Source organism: Hemicordylus capensis, chromosome 2 (assembly GCF_027244095.1).
Source record: "Hemicordylus capensis ecotype Gifberg chromosome 2, rHemCap1.1.pri, whole genome shotgun sequence".
Taxonomy (NCBI): Eukaryota; Metazoa; Chordata; class Lepidosauria; order Squamata; family Cordylidae; genus Hemicordylus; species Hemicordylus capensis.
In genome coordinates, this window is record NC_069658.1 from 292,268,183 (window position 1) to 292,294,041 (window position 25,859).

The window sequence follows — 25,859 nt, forward strand, 5'->3', positions numbered from 1 at the left end:
ACCGGCCAGGTCCGGACCAGTCCGGAGGCCTTTAGAATGGCCTCTGGACCGGTCTGGGCCCATCCCTACTCTTAGCTGCAGTTGCCATCTAATCAAATGTTTTAAGCTCTGCCTTCCAAGAAAATTACAAAAGTGGGGTACTTTTGGCTGGGTGACATGGCCATACAGGGGCCGATTACACATGCATGGCAGCCTCCAAAATGGCCACCACAATGGGGGGAAAGGCCTGGAACAGGCCAAAAAATGCCCAAGGGTGGTTTTTGACAAAGTGGAGGCGGGGGGGAGGGGAAAACTCTGAGATAACCCCGTGTGGCCCCAGAGAGGATAAGTACTAAAACTAAAACACAAAAAATGCTTGCAACCCCCCCACACCCGAATCGGGGGGGGGGGGTTCAAGGTGGGGGGGGGGACTGAACTGGCCCGGTCTGAGTCAAGTTCAAACTCAAACTGAATCCGGCCAGATGGTTTTGTGCACATCCCTAATTACCACTCACTTTCTCTCTAGGCACAGCTGAAACCAAGATTGAACCTGTCCTGTCCAGGGGAAAAAAACAAAACCCTTGTCATCCAGAAATTAAACCCTAGGAAAGACTAGCCCTTACAAACTCATCTTGCTTTCCCACCTTGCTTTCTTAATGATATATTTACTTACTTAATTGTTTGTTTGCTTGCTTCTTTAGGAAAGAACACAGATGTCTTTCCTCTGGTCTGAGCCTTGACTTCTTAAGACCTGCTTCCCAACTGAGCCTTAAATAAACAATTCTACTTCTGATGGTCTTTCAATTGCTCCACTACTGCTGACAGTGGTAAGAAAAGAATGAAGGGCTGGCATAGAGGGGTTGGAGAGCTTGCAAGAAGTGTAGCATTTCCAAGCCCAGAATTATTCTAGGAGCTCAAGAAGTTTGTCCTTCCTTTCAGACAGGAGCATTTCTGAGCTCCAAGACTTCTTCTCCAAGCCGGGTTTGGCAAAGTTCACCAACATCCCTACTCTACACTCTGTCACATTTCCTTTCCCACTCCATTCATTCTTCACTGCCCTTTTAAAGATCAAGAAGCTTGAGGCTGAGAAGTGGCAGCACTCCTGCACTCCTGGGGAAGGGAAGGCGGGCATGTGTACAGTACACACTGCCAGAAAGAGAGGAAGATAAGGCATTTGGCATGTCAAGGTGCAGTGCAAGGAGAGGCTGCACTGTGGGTTGTTTCAGGTGCCAGCCCTGATCTCAGCTACCACCACCATGCTGCCTCTCTTCAGTGCCCTTTTCCCCTCCACATGCAACTGCATGTGTGAAGGACAGTGGCCGCCTCCAGACATAATGGGAAACCAAAAGGTTTACCCCCATTCTCCCTGCTGCACTCCCAGACAATATGATCTGCACTCTGGGGGACTGGCAGTGGGTTTGGGGTGGACTGACTGTGTGGGCTTCCTCCATCTACTGTTGGACAGCTGTGGCAACCAACCAGAGACAGGTGAGTCTCACAATTGGTGAGACTCGCTGGAGGGGGTTAGTGAGGAGAAAGGGACTTAGCCCGCTTTCTCACAGATCCCCAGGCTGCAGGGATCAGGAGCCTTGTGGCCCCCAGAAGTTCCAGGATGCCCTGCTCAAGCACACAGGGCATCCTGGAGCAACCCCTGAGCCCAGGAGGCTGATTGCGGGGGTCTACTCATGTGTTGCTGCGGCGTGGAGCTGTGCCACAGAAACACATGACAAAAAAACCCGGGTTAGCAGAGTGCTCGCTCCGCTAAGCTTGTTGTAAACTGCCCAGAGACTGTCTTGTTGTAAACTGCCCAGAGACCTAAGTTTTGGGCGGTATAGAAATATGTTAAATAAATAAATAAATAAATAACCTGGGCTAAGGGGAGGGCTTAGGGTTATGAAGTGGGTGTTTTGAGGCAACTGTGCTCTCCTGCGAGCCCGGTGGTTCTCACAGTCTGCTAAAATTGGGCTAAGCTCCCCTAGCCCAATTTTAGCCAATCGCGAGAATAGCCTCATTGAGAGGGAGGAGCTTCCTACTTTCAACTCCTGCTAGAAACAGTGGCAGCCTTCAGGTGACATGATGCCGCTTTCTAACTGGAGTTATCACCCACGAAAGTGAGGAGGAACCAAGGGTTCACTTTGAGGTTTGTAGCTGTGAACCTTGGGACACTTTGGTCTTGTAATCAAGGGTTCCCACCTTTGGACAACCATAAACCCAAACCTCTTGCATGTTTGCCTCTGATGTGGCATAATGTCCGAAGGTGGCCTAAGTTTGTCTGCAGTCCTCTGGCAGAAACTGCTCTCCTTTCGTGGTACCTAGAATGCTGGAATCCCAGGGGAATGTCGTTTGCCAGGGTAGCTGTAACCATGTTAGGTATAGCCATCCTGGACGCCTATGCCTATCAGAATCTGTGGTACCCGAGACACTACTGCTGCAGCGTTCCAGGTGTGGAGGACTCACAGAAAGGGTGAGGCTGCATTCTGTCACTGCAGTACACAGCATTCATGTGCTAAAACAGTAACACACCCATATATGCTGCTAATGGCAGCAACTATTTTTCTCAGTTGAAGACTCAACAGTTTGAGGCAGTATTGCTTTGAATTTGGTAGACTGAGCAACACCCCACCGTCACATTTTTTCACTAAGTAACTTTTTTATGTCATGCACAGTGTGAATAGCAATTAGCAAATAATTTATATGTGGTTCTATCATAAAGGCCCTTAAAACTAAGAATGATATGGAAGGAACCAAGATAAGAAATTAAAACTGCAATTAATAAATACATTTGATCAGTACATGCATGGGTGCCTAGATACTCTAGATGGAATCTCCGAACAGTACTTAATTATGTAGAAGGAGTAATTAATTTTTACCAGAGAAAAAATTCTGACTCAGCCTGAACACTTGTCATCTAACAGAGTATTCAGAAAGTCTGACTTTAAAACACTGTTCACAAGCAATACACCTAGAATTTTCATGCTGCAGGAAATTAGGATATTTTTTAGCACAACATCCCATTCCAAGATAGAGTGGAGTCCCATGCTTCATTATTAGGGATGTGCTCTCCCTAAAATAAGGAAGAAAGGACCACCCATCTACTTTGGGGTTTGCAGGAGTTAACAGGCTCTCCAGTTCTCCTGCCAGCAAGCAGGCAACATTGAACTTCTCTTACTAATACATGCCTGAAGTTCTGGCTCAATTGCACTGCTTGAAATCCAGCTTGGATTCCCCTGTAGCTATGGAGAAGGAAGTCATCAATCCATTTTCTGTGAATGGACAGAGCTTGCCATTTCCGTAGGCAACTATGAAAAACTTGAGCATGTGCAGGCTTAACATTGCTAAGGTCTTCGAGTATGAGGGGTAGAAGCAGGAGTATAGCAAGCACGTAGTGGTCTGTGTCCCCCCCCCATCGCCAGCCCCCCCCATTTGTTCGCGGAGGCTAGTACTAGCCCTTTCACACCTCACCCTGCCTTTTCTTGCCATACTGCCTTCTGCCTCCTTCCTCCTCTCACTGCCACTGCCACCATTATGCTTATTATTTATTATAATAATAAATTCCCATGGCGATTTTCAAAAAACACATGAAAACCCATCTTTTCGCCCAAGCTTTCTCAGCTTCCTAATATTTTTGGGTTTTAATCTCTGGTTTAATTTTAAATTGTTAAATCGTTCTTAAGTTTTTGTATATGTTTTTAACTCGTTTTATGTTATGGTAAACCGCCCAGAGATGAAAGTTTGGGGTGGTGTACAAATTTGATAAATAATAATAACATTTATTTATTTATTTATTTATTTATTTATTTATTTATTTATTTATTTATTTATTTGAAATAGTTATACCTGCCCCTCCAGGACACTACTGCTCAGGACAGCTCACAATTTTTATAAAACATTTATAAAATAGTTACAATGTAAAACCAGACAAATAAAATTAATCAAATTAAGCTAAACAAGTTAAAAAGCCAAGCTAAAGCCACCATCAGAATTACAGATTTTAAAATTTCAAATTAAAAGTTATTTTAAAAAAACCTAAAATCTAAATGCTTCCCACTGTTTCAAGGCAATCTGGCACAAGAGAGGACACATCTCACCCCCTTACTCTTCCTTCCAAGAGCTGACTAGGAGTCATGTGCCCACCAAGCTTTTGGAGTGGGGAGTCAATGAAAGAGGACACATGTCATCCCTGCTCACCCCAAAACAGCAGGAAGTAATGGTGACAGCGGAGAATGAAGAATGAGACAGTGGCAACAAGAGGTGGAGGAGGAAGGAGGTGAAGCAATGGCAGGCAGTGGTCACTCCTGGAGGTGTGGCAGCTTGTGTTCACAAGGCACATGTGAACACCAGTCCCTGCACCTTGTCTAGAAGCTTAAAAACACAAAGACAGCTAATCTTCCTCTGAGTCAAAGAACTACTAGCAGTCTACTGCTAGTTGCAGGGGAGTAGCAGTATCAAACTTGCCAGTGGGCTTCCCAGAGGCATCTGGTGGGCCACTGTGTGAAACAGGATACTGGACTAGATAGGCCTTGAGCCTCATCCAGCAGGGCTGTTCTTAGGTCTACTGTGCTGTTCTAAAACATGGCATGGCTTGGAATCAATAGCTCATGTAGTATTACTCGTTGGGATATGTAATCTAAATAGGCATAAAGCAGGAGGAGTAGTTAGTAGGAAGGAAGGGCCAGCCTGTGCCTTCAAAGGTAAACGCAGCATTTGTGTTGCAGGTTTTTCATTTTGCAATACATCCTCCTGGAACTTCTATTATTATTATTATTATTATTATTATTATTATTATTACATTTATATCCCGCTCTTCCTCCAAAGAGCCCAGAGCGGTGTACTACATACTTGAGTTTCTCTTTCACAACATCCCTGTGAAGTAGGTTTGGCTGAGAGAGACATGACTGGCCCAGAGTCACCCAGCTAGTTTCATGGCTGCATGGGGATTTGAGCTCGGGTCTCCCTGGTCCTAGTCCAGCACTCTAACCACTACACCACTCTGGCTCTCCACACTGGCTTTTCTTTGCCTTTATTTTCTATGCACCAACTATGCAAAAAACTATTTTTGCATAATATCTGCATTTGTTAGTGCTAGTTGTAGATGCCAGGGCAAAATCAGAAAGTAAGTACCCAGCAAAGGAGTAATGTAAGAATAGAGGATTTTTGTTGCTTTTGCTTTGTTTGGTTTTAGCAATCAGACATCCTTTCTCATAATAGTTTCAGGGCCATGCACAATATTTGAGCAATCAGATGAGCAGGTGGTATTCTTATGATGAGTTACAATGTCACAGGCAACATGGGGGACCTGAAGTAGGGTTTCGATAATGCAGTGTTTCTACCAAAGTGCATTTCCTCACTTCATTAAGATAGTAAATCCATGTGGAGCCATGAAGTAAGAGAGACAGCAGCAGAGAGCGAGCCAACTTAATCACACAAGCAGAGCATGCTGCTGAACTACTACCTGAGCTGCTAAGCAGACAGATGCTGCTGTTACTGGAAAATATCTTATTTTATAGTTTGGCATTAGAGTCATTGCTATAGCATCTGTGATATAATTGGCTCAGGTTGTTGCATTAAAAAACTTTCTACTGTTGGAAATAAACACATAAAAACAAATCTAGTATAAAAATTGGTGTAGAAACAACCTTGGCTTCAAATACTTTATGAGAAAATTAGGCCTAATTCACACACTGCCAAATTGGTATGGTAGCTGGTTGCCCCAGACTGCTTCATGTGGCTCAATCATGTGGAACATTTGCCATAGGAGATTGTTCTGACGGCATCATTCCATTGTTCTGACGACATCATTCCAAGACTGCCAACCCCATTCATCTGGGAAGGAAATATTTCACTAGCCTAACCAATGTGATCCTGGAGGTGTTACAAGGGCCTATGTTGTACCATGCCACAAGAGAGCAATTTTTCAATCGCTACATTACCTTGTGAGTGTATGAACTGAGCCCAAATTCCACTGAAATTAGTAGGATTTAGGACCATGTTAGAGCCAAGAAAGCAGACCAGGCTGCTACTGTGGGCTCTAGCAATGTTGAAGGTGAACTACATGAGTTCCCCAGGTGATAGCTAATGAATATGATTCAAATAAGCATGAAAAAATGAGGAATTCTTCACTTATCATTCTCTGTCCTATTGCCCTTCTTTACAATTGTGAATGGACACGGAGAACAAAGCCTAGACCCATTTCACTTGCTTTTTTTTTTTTTGAAAGATGGCAGATAGCTCAGGAAACTTGAAAGCAAATGCAAGCCTATGTTCAGCACTTATAAAAGCATATCAGACAGGAATGGCGACACATTTATATGTGTCAGGCTGTCTTTCTATATCTGCAGAGATACATTTATAGATAGGATGCAGAGATAGACCTTGCAGCTGTCTAAAAGATACCTGGAGGATCTGAGATTCATTTTATAATAACAAGAACAGCATGTGCTGGCCCCATCTAAGTATGGTAGAGAGAGACTGGTGTTGCTTCCCTGGTTCTGGAAAATAACAGAACAGAAAATGATTTTTTGTGTTTTTTTTTGGAACAAGTCATTTTTTCTGTATACGTGACTGAAATATATAGGCTATCATGATTACTCTATAGATGACATTGTTCACTGTGTTTGTTGAAGATGTCAGTGTTTCTCAGCATTGCTCATATGCAGGAGAACCTCATTACTCGTGGGGATTCCATTCCTCACCTACTAACATGAGTAATGGAACCACAAGTAATGAGGCATTAGGGCTATTTGGGTTGGGTTCCAGAGTGGAAGGGGAAAAATTTAAAAGCCCCCAAATGGCCCAGCACTTACTGTGGTGTGCTCCGTGGGTCCCCCATGTGCCCAAGATTGCCTCCCCAAGGACAAAATGCCCCCCAAACTGAAAAATCATGAAGAAAGTCACACACACCCACCCACACACACACCAAGAAATGAGCCACAAAATGGCTCATCCTAGGCTCCTCCAGACAAAATGGCGGTTGGAAGTGACCTCTGCAGACACTTCTGGCCCTCTAGGAACCATGGGTGCATGGGTTTACTATACTATAACCCATTAGTATCCATGGATTCTGAAAACAGGAGTCTATTAGACACCCCTTGGATAGCAGTTCCACGAACAACAAGGTTCTCCTGTACCTACATCAACTGATATTGCTATTGATTAACATTCCCTTAAATCATGGATCAACAGATCTCAATCTTCCATTAAGATCTGTTGATCCACCATGTCCTTTGACTTGCACTAGTGCTATCTTGCAATATCCCAAGTTAGTCATTACATCCCATTGATTTAAGTTACTCAAGACTAATTTGTCTCATTGATTGCTTAACTAGTCTGCATGCTGCCCTATGTTTATATGTTATATAACGAGGTTTTTCAGCAAGATACCTGGCTTGACAATTATATATTGGGACTGCAATCAATCAAATGCTGGAGATGTATCAGTAGTGAGATGCAACTACCTCCACAGCATCGGGAGTACTGTGTTAAGTTCTCAGATGCCACACTTTAAGACGGACATAGACAAACTGGAAGATGTTCAGAGGAAGGCAACAAAGATGAGGAGAGGTCTGGGTACCAAATCCTACAAAGAATGTTTAAAGGGTATGGATATGTTTAGCCTGGAGAAAAGAAGAGTAAGGGGAATTATGATAGCTGACTTCAAATATCTAAGAGCTGTCACATCATAGAAGGAGTAGATTTGATTTCTATTGCTCCTGAGGGCAGGTGTCTAGAACAAATGGGTTGAAATTACAAGGAAGCAGATTCAGGCTAAATATTAGGAGAGATTTTCCAATTGTAAGAGCTGCTAGACAATGGAACATCTACTGGATAAAACTGAGCAGCCACAATGGCCATGGAAAATCACGCCATTTTTGCCACCACCTTCATCAAAAAGTAGGTCCTAATATAAGCTCTAACTGGTTGTGCTTGCATGCATGCATCTTTCATAATCTATGCTCTAGTCATCTCCCTACTCAGTTCATTGACCCAAGTTTTACAAGATAGCAAGGTGCTGCCTGAGCTCAGGGGGTCCTGAAAGGATGTCTGGGAGTGACTGTGTCAATGGCCCAACAGAGCTTCTTGCCATTCTAGCAGGGAAATCTCGGAGATGCCAGAAATCCAACAGAATCCACAAGCTTGTAGGGGTGGCTCCCCACCCCTGCTAAGGTCATCTCAGCAAGCCTGAAATCTAAGCTTTACTATATAGTAAATAAGTGTTATCAGAAACACTAAACAGGAGGCAAGACTGCAGATTTTGGCTGTCTGAATGCATGAAATCGTATTTTGTCACCAAACCCCGGTCGGATTTAGCCCACAAACCTGAATTTGTACCTCAGATTGCATTTCAGTCTCACTGCTGATACCTCAGGTCAAAAAAACGTCATTGAGTCATCTGAAGCCTGCCGCCTTGTTTTCCAGTTTGTGCAAGCTGCACAAACTGGAGTTGAGGGTAGGAAGCTCCTCCCTCTCTTTTATTTGATTGGTTGCCACAGCTTTCCTTCATTTGTTGAAGGAAGCACACACAGCCTGTGCTTCCCACTTTGCAGTCTCCCAGACTGCAGATCAGGGTTATCTGGGAGTGTCGCTGGGGGAATGGAGGCAAACTGTGGGTTTGCTGTTATGTCCAAAGATGGGAGATGGACATTGTGATCCATCCATGACAAAGGTGTCTAAACCTTCTTCTTTACTACTGATGTTCCATAGCTACCAGAAAACAAAACTCCAGATCAAGGGTATGTTCTACCCCACATTTAGGACCCACTGTTATTTTAAACCAGCTCAGGGATGTAATGGCAGCCATGAAAGGCCTGAGACAACACAGATTTCAGGTTAAGAACATAAGAACAACCCTGCTGGATCAGGCCCAAGGCCCATCTAATCCAGCATCCTGTTTCACACAGTGGCCCACCAGATGCTGCTGGAAGCCTACAGGCAGGAGTTGAGGGCATGCCCTCTCTTCTGCTGTCACTCTCCTGCAACTGGTACTCAGAGGCATCCAAATATCATCAGATTGCAAATGATTTTCCTAATAAGAACATAAGAACATAAGAACAGCCCTGCTGGATCAGGCTCAAGGCCCATCTAGTCCAGCATCCTGTTTCACACAGTGGCCCACCAGATGCCGCTGGAAGCCACAGGCAGGAGTTGAGGGCGTGCCGTCTCTCCTGCCATTGCTCCCCTGCAACTGGTACTCAGAGGCACACCCTTGAGGCTGGAGGTGGCCCACAGCCCTCTGACTAGTAGCCATTGATAGACCTCTCCTCCATGAAGTCATCCAAACCCCTCTTAAAGCCATCCAGGTTGTTGGCCGTCACCACATCCTGTGGCAGAGAGTTCCACAAGTGGATCACGCGTTGTGTGAAAAAGTACTTCCGTTTGTTGGTCCTAGACCTCCTGGCAATCAATTTCATGGAGTGACCCCTGGTTCTAGTGTTGTGTGAGAGGGAAAAGAATCTCTCTCTCTCCACTTTCTCCACGCCATGCATGATTTTATAGACCTCTATCATGTCTCCCCGCAGTCGTCTTTTTTCTAAACTAAAAAGCCCCAGGTGTTGTAGTCTTGCCTTGTAAGAAAGGTGCTCTAGGCCCCTGATCATCTTGGTTGCCCTCTTCTATACCTTCTCCAGTTCAACAATGTCCTTTTAAAGATGCGGTGACCAGAATTGTACGCAGTACTCCAAGTGTGGTCGCACCATAGTTTTGTATAAGGGCATTATAATGTTAGCCGTTTTATTTTCAATCCCCTTCCTAATGATCCCTAGCATGGAATTTGCCTTTTTCACAGCTGCCGCACATTGAATAGACACTTTCAACGAGCTGTCAACCACAACCCCAAGATCCCTTTCCTGGTCCGTCACCAACAGCTCAGATCCCATCAGCATATACTTGAAGTTGGGGTTTTTCGTCCCAATGTGCATCACTTTACACTTGCTAACACTGAACCGCATTTGCCATTTTGTCACCCACTCCCCCAGTTTGGAGAGATCCTTTTGGAGCTGCTCACAATCTGTTTTGGATTTCACTACCCGGAAGAGTTTGGTATCATCTGCAAATTTGGCCACATCGCTGCTTACCCCTGCTTCTAGATCATTTATGAATAAATTAAAAAGCACCGGTCCCAGTACAGATCCCTGGGGGACCCCACTTCTTACTTCCCTCCATTGTGAAAACTCTCCATTGATACCTACCCTCTGTTTTCTGTCTTTCAACCAGTTAGCAATCCACACATGTACTTGTCCCTTTATTCCATGACAGCTAAGTTTCCTCAGGAGTCTTTGATAAGGAACTTTGTCAAAAGCTTTTTGGAAGTCCAGGTAGACTATGTCAACTGGATCACCTTGATCCACATACTTGTTGACACTCTCAAAGAAGTCCAAAAGGTTGGTGAGGCAAGATTTACCTTTGCGGAACCCATGCTGGTTCACTCCCAGGAGGGCCTGTTCTTCTAGGTGCTTTACAATTTTATCCTTGAGGATGCTTTCCATCAATTTGCCTGGAACGGACGTTAGGCTAACCGGCCTGTAATTTCCCGGATCGCCCCTGGATCCCTTTTTGAAAATCGGTGTTACATTTGCTACTCTCCAGTCCTCTGGTACAGAGCCCGATTTCAGGGATAAGTTAAATATTTTAGCAAGGAGGTCGGCAATTTCACATTTGAGTTCTTTGAGGACTCTTGGATGGATGCCATCTGGCCCTGGTGATTTGTTAGCTTTCAGTTTTTCCAGACAATTTAGAACATCATCCCTTGTCACTTCTATCAGACTCAGCTCTCTAGCCTCCATCCCTAAAAAGCCTGGTTCAGGAACAGGTATGTGCTCAGTATCCTCTGCCGTGAAGACAGATGCAAAGAACTCATTCAGTTTCTCTGCAACCTCCATATCCTCCTTAATAATCCCTTTCACTCCCTCATTGTCTAATGGCCCAACCGCCTCCCTGGCAGGTTTCCTGCTTCTGATGTACTTAAAGAAGTTTTTGTTATTCCCCTTGATACTTTTGGCTCAATGTTCCTCAAACTCTCTTTTTGCCTCCCTTATTGTCACCTTGCATTTATTTTGCCAGAGTTTGTGTTCCTTTCTGTTCTTTTCGTTTGGACAGGCCTTCCAATTTCGGAAGGAAGTCTTCTTCCCTTTTATGGCTTCCTTGACGGTACCTGTTAGCCATGCTGGCATCCTCCTGGGCTTAGTGGTACCTTTCCTCCTTTTGGGTATACAATCTAACTGGGCTTTTAGTATTGTGGTTTTGAGTAAACCCCATGCACTCTGGAGCAAAGTGACTCTCCTGATTTCCCCCCTCAGCTTTCTTTTCACCATACTCCTCATTTTGGAGAAGTTTCCTCTTTTGAAATTTAAAATGTCTGTGTTTGACATCCTTGGTGATTCTCTCCCCACATGTATGCTGAATTTGATGGCACTGAGGTCACTGTTCCCTAAAGGGTCGATGACACTGACATCATGCACCAGATCCTGGGTGTCACTCAGAATTAGATCCAAGGTCACCTTCTCTCTGGTCGGTTCCATGACCAACTGTTCTAAGGCACAGTCATTTAGCGTATCTAGAAATTTGACCTCTTTGTCCTGACTTGAATGTGAATTTACCCAGTCTATGTGTGGGTAGTTGAAATCACCCATAATTACAGCCCTGCCTCTCCTTGATGCCTCCCTGATTTTCTCCTGCAACTCCCAGTCACTGTCGGCATTTTGATCCGGAGGGCGATAGCATGTCCCTAGTAGCACGATTCGTTTCCGGCCTTGTATAGTCACCAACAGGGTTTCTGTGGAGGACTCCAGTCCACCTAGGTTTTCTAGCTTGTTAGATTCTATCCCTTCTTTAACATACAGTGCTACCCCTTCTCCAAGGCACCCCTCCCTGTCCTTTCTATAGAGTTTATACCCAGGGATAACAGTGTCCCACCGGTTCTCACTGTTCCACCATATTTCTGTTATGCCCAATATGTCTATTTCTGCATTAGCAACCAAGCACTCCAGCTCACCCATCTTGGCTCGGAGGCTTCTGGCATTGGCATACAAGCACCTATACACTGAATCTTTCCCCTGATGTATGGTATTCCTTTGACTCATTGACCTGCTGGCACAGCCTCTCGTCTGCTCTTTATGCAGTTCTGCTCCGTCCCCATCTGTTTTATTTGAATTCTTTGCAGCCTCACACTTTAAAGGATGGCTTTTGCCAAACGGGATACTGTCCAGCTCCCATCGGCTGTTCCCCAGGTGTCATTTTAAAAGCTGCTCTGCAACCTTTTTGATTTTAAGCGCCAGCAGTCTGGTTCCATCTTGGTTCAAGTGCAGCCCGTCCCTTTTGTACAGGCCTTGCTTGCCCCAAAATGTGTCCCAGTGCCTAACAAATCTAAAGCCCTCCTCCCGGCACCAACGTCTCATCCACGCATTGAAACCCCTCAGCTCTGCCTGTCTCACTGTACTTGCGCGTGGAACAGGTAGCATTTCTGAGAATAAAACATCACATTCATCTCTTCTAAAGTCATTTGAGAATTTTTTTTAAAAACAAACTTCTTTAAGAAGATAGAATGTGTGCTACTTTACTGAAAGTCAAAAAGTTATTAGATTAATCTGTATATGAATTGCAGTACATTACACACAGTCAGACACCAGCAAAATGCTGTGTCTTAGAAGGCAGAGGCATCAAGAAATACAGAGCCTTGTAGTCAACAGATCTGAAGGAGACTCATTTTCACAGATGGTGTTTCTTTTCACATACCTGCATCAGAAAACGAAATCAGAGAGATCAAAGAGACTGCTGTGCATACAAGATGGACAGAAGAGAGATAAAATATAAATCTACCAATAAAAGAGCTTTTGCTCTAGAAGGATGAGGTAAGTGAAATTGATGAATATGTTATCTGGCATGTGCTGATAGCAACTACAGAGGAATGGGAATGTCTGAAAAGTGTTTCTGAAAAGTCATGTTGGAACTAAAAAGAAAAAAAAAATAAAGATTGTGTGTGTGAGAGAGATCTCCCACCCCCTGGAAGTATAATATGCTGAATAGCTTACAGGAGGCTGGATACAATTTCCTACTATATGGGAAAGAGTGTCATTTATTTATTATACCCATATACCATTTTTTCCTGTGGAACATAGGATTGCTAATGTGGATGTCCCAGCAGCCTCCCATTCGAACACTGTTGAATTCTACACCATCACTATTGCCAGAGGATTAGGTGATCTTAAATCAGTCTCAGAGCTATTGTTCAGTTCAGTTTTACACATACTGTTGGCTCTTTTCTTAAGAATAAATGTAAATATTAAAATTTGTGATCAACATCCAGACTAACGTCATACTGGCAGAAGAGGACATGCAGTCACAGAGGGGGGAAGGGATTATATTTGCCTATCCCCTCCTTCCTTCTGCAACCTTCCACGTCTTCCAAATGTAGTTCCTTGGGATTTTGGGACCTTCTGGGTCATATTTTAGGAGGCACAGGTAGGAGACATAAGGAAAACCAAACAGGTAAGCTTTATATCCCAAAGTTGGCCATATCTGTAGCTGAGAAGTCCCATAGCTCCATACCATGCTAATGTGAGAAAACAATAAATGTATGTGAGGGGTGGAATTGTGTTGGAAGAACTGATACCAGTGGCTCAGGGGTCAACACTAACACCTGCTGCTCCCAGCTGATTTCTATATTCTTATATTTCTAGGAGCTGCAAGGCTTAGAACCATGGGATGTTAGGGTTGGCAGCCTTCTATGTGGTAATCTGCACATTTAAAAATTATTATATTTTTTGTAAATGAATTTGATGACTTAAAAATAGGTAATTCCGGTTACAAAATGGACTGATTTACTGACTGGTGTTAATTTTTAAATTATAAGAATTAACCCCTGCACGGATAATTATTATTGAATCTGAATTACTGTCACAGAGTTATCTAATAGGTGTCTCAAATGGGCGTGTGCACAGAACCGGTGGGGGCCAGTTCAATGGCGGGTGTGTGTGTGCAGCTTTAAGGGCAGGAGAGAATGCACTTACCCCCCTAGCCACCCCACCACATTTCCCCCACTGGTGCTCGCTTCCTTAAACATCCCCTGGGGTGGCAACATACCTCCCTGCCACCCCCTTCGCTACATTTACCGGAAGTACCCAGAAGTAGCGGATGCGCAAGCGTGCACATGTCGTGCTTGTGAGCGTGCATGTCAGGCATGTGCATGCAACGTACGCATGCATGGGGGCGCATCTGCTACTAGTACTGGGGCTATTTTGACGATCAGCAAAAATCGGGCTAGCCTCCACTAGCCCAATTTTTGCTGCTCGTCAGAACCACCGGGCTCGGCTGCGAGCCCGGTGGTTCTGGAGTGGGTAACCCACTCAAGAACCCCTGCCCCAAAACCAGGTTTGCGGAGAGAGAGCGCCACAAACCTGGTTTTTAGAATCGTGAGTAGCTGTGGCGTGGCTTCGTGCCTTGCCTACTCACGAGTAGACCCCTGGAGGGGAGGCAAAAAGCCACCTCCTAGCTACGGGGGTCTCCCCTGTATGCCCTGTGCACTTGCGCAGGGCATACTGGGGCTTCCAGGAGCTGCGCGGCCCCCGAGCTTCCCAGACCCCGCCGGCTCCATCTCAGAGCTTGCAATCGTGTGGGCAGCCAATCCGGCCACCTAGGACTCCCTCCCTGCTCGTGAGCGGGGAGAGTGGGCTTAGCCCACTCTTCCCACTCACCGCCCCAAACCAGGTCTCACGGATCGTGAGACCCGGTCCAGTGTGTGGTAAACCTAACAAGGACATGAATTTGCTGTTAAAAAGCAGACTAAGCAGACATACAGCTCACCTGGTTATCAGCTTCACAGTGGTGGGCTGCATTTATTCTCGAATTATCCAATTTTTAAATCAAAATATGCACATAAAATACCACTAAACATATGCAAACGTCATGCAAAGTGGAGACTTTTTAGAGACGTGTGTGTGTGTGTGTGTGTGTGTGTGTGTGTGTGTGTGTGTGTGTGAGAAAAGCGTCCTCTATTTCCACTTTTTCGATGATGGATATCTTTTTAATCATCTGGACCTGGCAACTCTATTTTGACACCACTGAAAGGTATTGCCACTTTAATATGGGTTAATATTAGGGATAGTTTGAGGCAGAAGTGTGGTACACAGCTATGCTCAGAAGTGGAGCTGGGCATTAGACATGGAGACATGTGACATGGAGCACAAATTTGTAGACAGGATGATTGGGAGTGAAGAACTCCAGTGACTGTTGCTGGGGTCTAGCTTATGTTTCTTTTTAGATTCTGAGCCATCTGGGGACAGGGATCCATCTTATTTATTTATTATTTCTCTGCGTAAACCGCCCTGAGCCATTTGTGGAAGGGCGGTATAGAAATCGAATAAATTAATAATAAAAACAACTAGGGCTGGCGACAAACTGTGCTCCTTGAGCATCTCCAAACTGGGTGGACCCGAGAGATTCACAGCCACCAAGAGGCTACAGGCCCAGAAGTGTTTTAAGGAAACAGCGGTGGGCTCTTGGTAGCTGTCCAATGATGATAACCCCTGACACTGGTCCAGAGCCATGGGGTAGGAATGGTATGGTGATGCTTTGGTGCCAGAGATGCTTAACAGGTACATACTGGACCTTTGAAAACAGAGAGGTTCTAAACAGAGAAACAGAAGTCTATTAATAGAAGAGACACTTTCAGTGTTCTTGCTATAAATTTAATAGACAGACATCTACGTGCCCCAAGGTTATAGAGACTGATCGTGTTATGGTGTTTGGTAAAACAAGGAAATTTAATTGAAAGTAATTTTTAACTGATTGAGACTATGGTTGTGGCAGAACGTGCCCACATTTCACTGCATATGTTATCTCCCATAGATTTAAGTCAGTGAGAAAGAACATTTCCATTCCTGACACCTGTCACATTCTGGGAGCACTATAATTATCTCCCTGTTACATCAGGCATTGCAAACATTATATGCAATTTTGTGGGCATAGCTATTGCTGCAGTCTGTGGAATATAATAAGTGCATTTGCACTGTCAAAAGCATAATGTGGAGTTCAAGAAGAATTATATACACCTGAAATACCACACATAGCTTTCTCCATGTATATGGTTAAAGTAACTGATGTATCCATGAGTAACAAAGCAGTTTTCTTTACTTGTGCAATAACAGCATTCTCCAAATGTGACCCCTCATTTCCATCTTCAAGGTGGGAGTAATGCTTTCTCTCCATAAAATTATTTCACTTCAATCTGCCGATATATCTCCTACAACAAAGTATCTATCCATGATTGCATATCTGGCTAGTTAAATTATATTCTAGATCAATAGTAATGATTGAGCAGGTGAAGATCTAAGTGTACAAACCATTCATTTGGCACCATAGGTGGTGGATTAACAGGCAGTTATTAACCAACAAGCTTAATCTAAAATTTCAGATAATTTTCTGTTTTCTCCATGGTAACTTTCTCAACATGCAAAAGCAGTACATAAAATAAAAGGTCACCTGCAATGCAATTGTCAGCACATGGCTGGGGCACCTGATCTGGTTTTTAATTGCCTGATCTTGTTTATGGAGCAGCATCAATATGTTCACAATCTGCCGCTCTTCTTCCACTCTTTTATCCCTGAACTTTTATCTTGTTCATTGGAGTTTACTGATGCACACCCATGCAGATATGTATTAAATCGAAGCATGAAACGAAATCTTGATATGATCGCTCTAATGCATCAAGATTGCTTTTCTGTATTATGATTTAACAATAAAAAGGAATCTTGATGTGATCTAGTGATCACATCAGCACCACTTTTTATGCTGTGATTTAACCAATGTGCATATGTGCTGGTGGGCATCAGTTACCTGCAAGGAAGAAAAAGGCCTTCCTAGCAGTTTTCCCATAAACACTGCTGCGACTTCTCGTGGCTTGCCATGACTCACCACAGTTGCAGTTCCTTTTAAGGGTCCTCCCTGGTGTTGTACACAGCACTACTTTGTGTAGAGATGAGATGGGAACAGCTGCTTTCATGTGGCAGCATGGAGGATAGGCAGACTTTTCAGATTCAACCATTTAGTATTGCATAGACCTAATATGTCAGCTCAGAAGATTGGTTCTTTAGACTGTGAGCAAACAACAACTAGCTCCATGAGCTTTCAGGGCTTTAGCATTGTTGACTTTAGACCAGTGGTTCCCAACCCAGGCTCCTCCAGATGTTGCTGAAATACAACTCCCAGCATCCTCAGCCACTGGGAGAGCTGGGAGTTGTAGTTCAGCAACATCTGGATCGGCCCATGTTGGGAACCACTGCTTTAGACCAATCCCCTGCCCATAACTTTCCGGCTGGTATCCGTTTCTTAGTCTTCTTGACAAATTTTAGGACAAAAGTAAAGACATAGCTCTTCACCCAGGCTTTTGAATGAAAGTGTTGTTTTCACTGTTGCTACTTTGTGTTTTATGTAGTATTATTATTTGTTTTTTATGGGTCATTAAATTTTTAAATAGAGATTATTCTTATATCTATATTATCTGTACTTTTGTATTTTAATTATGCATTGTTTTAATTTTTGAGATCATCTGTATTTTTTATTGGATGCCTACAAGCTATTGGGTGAGTCTAAAGTAGCTCTTTGGATCCCTTCTGTAGTCTTCAATTGTACTTCACAAATGAGAAGAGAATATTCAGAAATTGTTTTCAAAGCCAAGAGCGGAATAATAAAGGTAAGTGGGTGTGATTTGCGTCCATACTCCAATAAAGACAGGACACACATGATGGAATTAAACTGGGGCCACACTTTAGTAATTATTAATAAGGAACTGCAACAATGCGATATCTAACTCACGTGTGGGCAACTCCTCCCACCAAGGGAACAAAGAGAGGTCTGTTGAAACCATTTATGGTCTGTTGAAACCATATTAAAAAAGCTTGGATTCTCCCAGCAGTCAGTCAGTCAATCATTTTAGCATCCTCTTCACTGCACAGTATACTGTGTTGAAGGAGAAGTCTGAGTCACCACGCCCTGAGCCCTGAAGCTCTGAGTGGCTGGACCAAACAATAGGGACGTGCATGAAACCGGTTTGGCCTGTTTGGTTTGAATTTGAACCCAATTCAAACCAGGATGGGTAGGTTCAGTTTTGGTTTTGCTTGAACCACCCTTGGTTCAGTTTGAATTTGAATCCAACTCGAACCAGTTCTAAAAGGTTCTACATAGGGTATAATGGGGACTTGGACTGGTCCATTATTACCTATGTAGAGCACCTAGGGGCACAAAACTGGGGTATGTGGTAGGCACCTGTGGGTGCCTATCACCCACCAAAGCCCAAAGCAATTGGACACTCCTGTGATATTACATGATTTTTTAAAAGCCCCCCCCCCATTTTTTTGCATTTTCCCCATAGGGTATAATGGGGATATGAGAATGCCCCAACTGCACCCCCCGGGCACCAAAGTGGATTTGGGTGCAAGCTAGATATAACCACAACTCCCCATGGGAGCCCCAAGCTAGTGGGGTTCATAGTTTATTTTTTATATTTTTAAAAAGATTTTAGCCTGTTTCAATGCAATGAATAGGAATCCCTGCCTCATTCAGAAAAAGAACAGTGTGTGACCTGACCTTAATTGCTGTGAATTCTCTGTGCACTCACAAACTGTTAAATTAAGGTCACAAATTGTTCTGAAGGCTGCGCCTTAAAAAAAGTCCCAATTCGGCCATTCTTTGGCGCATTTGGGCCTTCCCCCCCACCGACGCAGCAGCCATTTGGGAGGCTTCCACACCTGTGGGATGGGCCTCTGCGTGGCATGGGCATGACCATGGGGTAATGGGTTTTGTTGTTACAAAATCCACCATTTCATTGATAGCAGAGTCTCTGTTTATTTATCATTTTGTACCAAAGCTGATGAATAAACAAAGATGAACAATGATAGTGGATTCTTGGTTCATTCATCATTTTGCACCACAGATGAATGAATATCTTTGTCATTTCATTGAACATCAACAAGATCGTGGATTTTGTAACAACTAACCCAGTACCCCATGGGCTTGTGGTTTTGGGGGTGGCTGGCACCCCTTTAGCACTACACAACAACCCATTCTGGAGCACCCTGGTGCCCCCCACATGGAGTTATGGGGCTGCTGAAATCCCCATTATTCCCTATGGGGAAAAGCTTAGGTGCACAAACTTCAATTTAAAAAAAATCACCCCTTTCCCCAATTTCTTTGAAATTTGGGTGGCAGCTTCCACCCATTGGGCACTACTACTCAGCCCACTTTGGCCCCAAAATGGAGGTCCAAATATCTGATTTATTTTTTTCAGTTCCAAATCAGGGTGATTTGTTTTGTGCCCGAATCTGGGCAATTAAACACAGGGGCGATTTGTTCTGTCTACAAATCGCCCAAATTCACACATCCCTAGTAGAAGGCCAGGGGAAAAAATGGTGCCAGGGGCTGGAACAACAGCTTGCAGGGGGCCTCAGATGTGGTCTGCAGGCTGATGGTTGGCCATCATTGGTTTAGTCAAACCAGAAAGCATGGTATTGCTGGCAGGCTATTTTAAGAAGCAGATGAATTCCATAATGATACACAAGACTGATTCAGGTACAATTAAAAAATAAGTGGTTTGGGGGGGTTTATATCAGCTTTGTTTTGATCTACATGTCTTTGTTTCCCATTCCCAGGCTATAAGACACTATAAAATATGCTTGACAGCTTACACCAGTTACCTTATACAAACTCGTCACATTTTAGATCTGAATCCTTATTAACACTTTGGGATGGAGCCTCAAGTCTCAATTGTAAATCAATTCTGGCCTCATGATAAGCACATACTTTTGCCTGTGATCAGGATGGCAGATTCTGCAACTGGGAGATAAGCAGCAGCAAGATGGAGACAAATATTGACAAAGGAGATAAATCAAGCTGTTGTGATAATGAAAAATAATCATAAGTTATTTTAAAAAGTCATAGTCAAAATGGACATGTTTCTCCTGCTGGGAAATATTGATCCCTTCAGGGAAAAGAAAATTACCATTTTTTATCAGTGCTTTGTATTTACACCTGAAAGGGAAATAACCACAATCCACAAGCAGAGATTTAAATGTTCTTCCAATGAATTGTTTCTTGTATAGTCTTCATATTAACTTGAATAATTATACCAGCCTCAACAGATGACTGTAGAACTTTCTTCAAATATGGTGAATCATAGATAGTAAGCAATTTCTGTGCTCATCTGTACTACCATTGAGCCAAGCAGATGCTAATCATGTTCACTGTTTGTCAGCTGTACTTATTTCCAATTCAACTAGTCATCTTGATTCCCAACTTCAATTCTAACAACCTTCTGAGTCTGACCCCATGCTACAGTCTTAACAATCAAGAATTGTACCAGGTTCTCAGCTATGAGAATTGTACCAGGTTCAGCTCCAGGTCTGCAAGTTCCCTGAGAGCTGGTATACCAACAGAGATGGCAATGTGGGCAAGTGGGGTGCACTACCTGACTTTTTGCCATATCACATTAGTTCATTAGTCCTATCATGGAGCAGCCCCTGAAATGACTACAATTCCCAAGATGCAATCTATTCCCTCTCTGATTTTAAACACACACACACACACACACAGGCATTCAGAATGGCAACTACAAATCCACTCTTCCACTAAAGCTAATATGATTCTCCCTGCTTCTCCTGAATGCAGCTATCCAACTGGGCTTTTTAAAAAAGGTCATCGGTTGATGCTATTGGCAATATAAATCCACAGTGGGAAGTAGGAACTCAGCAGAGAAGCAAGGCAGATTCTCATCCTTCTCCCTTCCCCGCACCCAAGTCTTTTCCCTCTCATAGGATCACCCTAGGCTGCTGATCACAGAAGCCTCTGCCATCATGGTTAAGGTACATCTCTCTTCACAGAACCAGTTTTTCCCCCCATGTGCAGTGACAGGAAGGAGATAATTGACATGTAGGGATGGGGCTTCTGACACGCTTTAGGCAGCTGTAATCAAGTTCAGCAGCGTAATTTTGAATACCTGAATAGAGCTATAGTGACCACCAATAAGCTTCTGTTATTAAAATTAATTTGAACCCAGTCCAAATTCACATCGTTCTTGAATTCAGGGAGAATGTGAGGCCTTTCACATGACCAGATGGGCGGGGGGGAGGAGGCTGGGTCCAACTCACCTTCCCCCCAGATGAAGATGTAAATGTTGCTGGGAGTGCAGACCACCAAGCAGCATGGATCTCTGGAGGCCAGGATGATGCAACCAGGTCTCTAATATCCCTCAGTACACTGTGCAATGAGTGCAGTTCAGTGGGAGTTTCCCAGGACTTGGGCATTCTAGGCATCTGCAAGCAGCCTGAGCAGACACACGATCCTGGCAGCCAGGTTAAGGGTGCACTCATGCCCTTAACCCTGGCTAACAGCCAGGGTATGGAGCCAGCTTTGGCGTCAAGGTAGTGGAGGATCTGCGTGGATCCTGGCAGTTCTCATGGGCAGCCAAGCCTAGGCTTGGCTGTTCGTGAGAACAGCCCTTGTGTATTGTTTTGACTTGTGCTAAACATACTACAAATGAACTGTCTGCTAAATATCAGTACTTGGCTTCCTCTGAGTGTAAGAAGGGGGCGGGGGGAAGAATGGAGACAGTTTCCCTTTCATAAGGTTAAATGTTAGAGACAATACAGCATTTTAATTAGAGGCATCTGTTCTTAAGGAGATTGTCTACCTCATTTATCTGTGATATCAAGAAGTAAATAATCCATTTCTCTAAGTTCAGCCTTGACCTTTGTTCCTTCCAAGGAACTAATTTCTTCCGATAAAAATGACATCCAATGACAAGCTATTTTAAAATTAAAAGAGCTTAATTAGTTATTTACAGCATGTCAGCTTGGAAACATCACTTTTAAAATATCTTCTTGACAGAGACATTTCCTTGCTTTCAGTTCTGTGATATGAAGGTCTGGGTTTCTGTATGACTGACTGAACACTTTATGTGCAAAGCTCTTGGTTATGCATGACTGTGGTATTCTCATGACTGCAGATTATGACTGCAGGAGCCAGCGTGGTGTAGTGGTTAGAGTGCTGGACTAAGACTGAGGAGACCTGAGTTCAAATCCCCATTCAGCCATGAAACTAGCTGGGTGACTCTAGGCCAGTCGCCTAACCTACTTCACAGGGTTGTTGTGAAAGATTAACTCAAGTATGTAGTATATTGCTCTGGGCTCCTTGGAGGAAGAGTGGGATATAAATGTAATAATAATAATAATAATTATTATTATTATTATTATTAACTAAAGGAACTGTGTTTCTCTTAGGGTCCTCCCTTGCATAGCTACCTCTGAGAAATGCTGGCTAGATCTTAGATGAAAAATAGAGCAAATTTCAAGGGAATGCTGAGAGATACATCAAAATATGGAAATGTTTTTGACAATCACAACAATGAAACTAAGATTAATAGTTTCAGTTTTGCAACGATGAAACTAAGATTAATAGTTGCAGTTCAGCTTTGCTGATCACCCACCAACCATAGAAGGCCACTAGGGACAATTCATTGTACCTACCTAAGTTCCATGGGAGACTGTTCTGTATGACTAGGTCTCATGCTATTCTGGTAATATTTGTATGGACAATCGTACATCACCATATTTGTTAGGTGACCCCCTGCTTGACCCCCATATCTGTTTTCAAGGGAACAAGGAAGGATTTAAAATACAACACTTCAGGATATCCACCTTGAGAAATAAGATATCCAAATCAAAGTTAGGATGCAAATCCAGCTCAACCTTCTGCATTTCAAATACAAATACCAGCTTAGGTTTCATATCTGTATTAAAGTGGGGGAGAGATGTAAAATACAGGTGAAGCCCATTATCCATGGGGATTCCTTTCTATGGGGGACCCGTGGATAACAGAACTGTGGATAATGGGGCATTAAAGTCAATGGGATTGGTGGGGGGTTAGATTCCTGTAGGCTGGAAAATGGGTGAAAATGGATTTGTGTGGGGAAAATGTGGGAAATATGTCCTACCATGTTCCACAGTTCTCCAGCTGACCAGAAATTCCCCCAAGTCCATTTTTCCATGAAAAAATCACTGAAAAAAGGCTTTGTTTTAAACAAATGAGCCACAAAAATGGCTCATTTTTACAAAATTGTGGCCAGAAATTACCTCCAACATCATTACTGGCTACCTAGGGACCACGGATATGTGGTTTTTAACACTCTTCTGTCCATGGATAACAAGTTTGGGTATTAATTAGGGACCCACGGATATGCGGAACTACAAATAGCAATACCACGTATAGTGAGGTCCACCTGTACAATGTTGTCCTGAATTTGCCACACCAGCCATTATTTCAGTGTTTCACTACTGCCCTTAATGTTTCAAGCCAACATTCTGTGTGGCAATGATGAATCCAAAGTCAACCTAACACCCATTTTGAAAGAGGCCAGCCACTATGTAAAGCACAATGCAGTGAGATGTCTTTCTTGAAGACGGAGGTATCAGAACAAAAGCTGCAATTCATTCTCTGAATACAGTGGATGACATTTGGACTAACACTGCAGTAGCACAATGAGCAAAGTTGGGCATTCACAAGAAGCAGAGCTGCATGAAGTTGTGGGGATCTTAAAGCTGCACTTGCTCAACAATAGCAGAACAGGATGTGGGAATCTACTTTTTGTGCAAGGGCACCCTAGTGCACTAGTGCAACAATAGTCTGGAATGCACATCCTGACTTAATGCATCTGCTAACACAGCATCTTTGCAATTGTGTAACTTCTTTGCACAAGTGCAGCATTAGTCTGAATGTCAGTCAGTAAGTCTGACATATTCAAATCTGAGCAACACTCACAAACCCATTTTCAAGAGGGTTAAGAGCAAATGAGGCCTCTCATACACTGTGTGTGACAGGAACATTTGCGCCTTCCTGTAGTTTTTCTCCCACTGGTGAGAAAAGAGGTGGGAGTAGGCAATTTTGATTACAAAAACGATATCCATGAAAATAATCAGTCCCAACACTGCTCCTGTAATCAAATTTGCAGACTAGTCCTTAGTCTGCATTTCAGAAAACATAGCACATATTGATCACAGATATCCCAACATATTGTATAGTTTGAATTTGAGGTGGCACCGTCCTCACATGAGGAGTATATTACAAACTTGTACGTCTGAATTAACCATCAGTTTTAGAAAGTTTTAAGACTTGAATCTAAATTTCTACACACATGTACAGGAAGTAAATGCCACTGGATACAGTGGGATTTACTTGTGAGTAAATAGGCATAAGATTGTGCTGTTATGGAGTAAATGTGTGTGACACATATGTTTACATTTAAACTTTCTTACCAAGCCATCTCACACAAAAGTTTTATGTAGAGGATCAGTACATGGTGCTTTTGTGTTAAAACATTTGTTGACCGGTTCATTTCAACAGACATTCTACATACACAAAGGCATGTGTTACCTAGATCTTATTGCTCCACTGAAACCTTGTGGGGAGCTATACTGTATGTATCATTGTGGCCAATGGCTGGGTATTTCTTTTGTAAGGCAGATGACTGGCTCATCATCCAGAAATGCCTAGTTCATGCCTGGTCAGGAGATACATCTTAAGGATAGTCTTGGGATACAGAGATTATTCTGGAATGTATAGAATATGGAAAGCTGCCACAGCTTGGAAGACACAGGGCCTCTCTCTGGAGACCTGATGTGAGGCAGTAGATCTGCTGCCTTGTAGGGGTGTGCATGCTCTTTGCCTCTTCCTGGTGCTCATCTTGTATATTTGTAAAGAAACAAAATGGCTGACACACTGAGGAAAATTATTCAATGCAGTTCCATGGAAATTAAAAGGACAAGTTAGGTGATGGGATGATGAGTAATTTTCCTCATTATGTGAGCCAATATTACAAAACAACAACCATGACAACTCCATATGGCTCCAGTAATCTCTCCTCCCAAAGATTCCAAACCTTGGTAGCACTACCTCTGGAACTTTTTACCTGTTGGGCAAGTGGGCAGAGCATAACAGTATGATTAACAGAGCAAGCCTACACTTATATACTCAGAAGTCTCTCTGAATTTAGTGGGAATTGCTCTTTAGTACATGGCTGACATCCTGACTAAAGAAGAGGCTGTGTCCTCTCAATTGAAGGCTTCTCCACTCCTGGGATTTCTCCACTTGCACAGCACATGCATGTGCAATTCTTGCTGATATTTTCTACCTCCAGAAATGTCTGTGCCTTTCAAAAATACATCCCTGAGGGTTGCAAAGCCCTTAAGGACATATTTTCAGGACACTTCTGCTGCAGCCTCACTCCATTAGTCAGGATGTTCGCCAGTGTGTTTCAAACTGCAGCTTTAAGACAGTCTAAAATGTTTCTTAATGCTTCCCATAACATTCCAGAGGGGGGGGGGAAATAAGCAACATGAATAAAAATTAAAAGAATCAGAAGGCTGGGTTTCCTTAAATAATCTGTAGCTCCTATCACAGGATAATTTGAGTGGAAGTGCTTCATAACCAGTGATATGGGCTGCCAGGCTCCATGTCAGATGAAATCCAATCCATTTTTCTTCTGCAGTACATCAGGGAAATGAAATTGTATCTGTTACCATAGGAACATCTTGGCCAATAGCTTGAAAATATATCAAAAATAAAATAAAATACGATTTTATTCCAGGGAAAAGCCATATATTCACAAAAATGGCATGTTCGCCCAGATGAGCATTTCAGTAACTGGAAACCGCTGGAACTTTTGTCATGTGTTTTTGTTAATGTTTCCAGCCCCATTCCTTGCTCGTATTTTCATTCACCACTGAGATATAAAGCAGTAAGGGAAATACTACATTCTTGATTCAATAATACCTGTTCACAAATAGACCCTTGCCTGTGCTTTACTAGTACCTCATCATATGGCACTTTGATCTAATCCTCATTCA

General features: G+C 43.3%; 1 long non-coding RNA gene across 1 annotated transcript; it reads right to left on the bottom strand.

The window, feature by feature from the left end:
* Positions 1-12,512: 12,512 nt before the first annotated feature.
* On the bottom strand, positions 12,513-25,136 carry LOC128341891 (uncharacterized). The gene is made up of 4 exons (XR_008314639.1): positions 22,485-25,136; positions 21,650-21,763; positions 19,659-19,797; positions 12,513-12,705 (listed from the first exon to the last, which is right to left on the bottom strand). It is a non-coding gene; the product is annotated as an uncharacterized LOC128341891 (long non-coding RNA).
* Between the last annotated feature and the right edge of the window lie 723 nt (positions 25,137-25,859).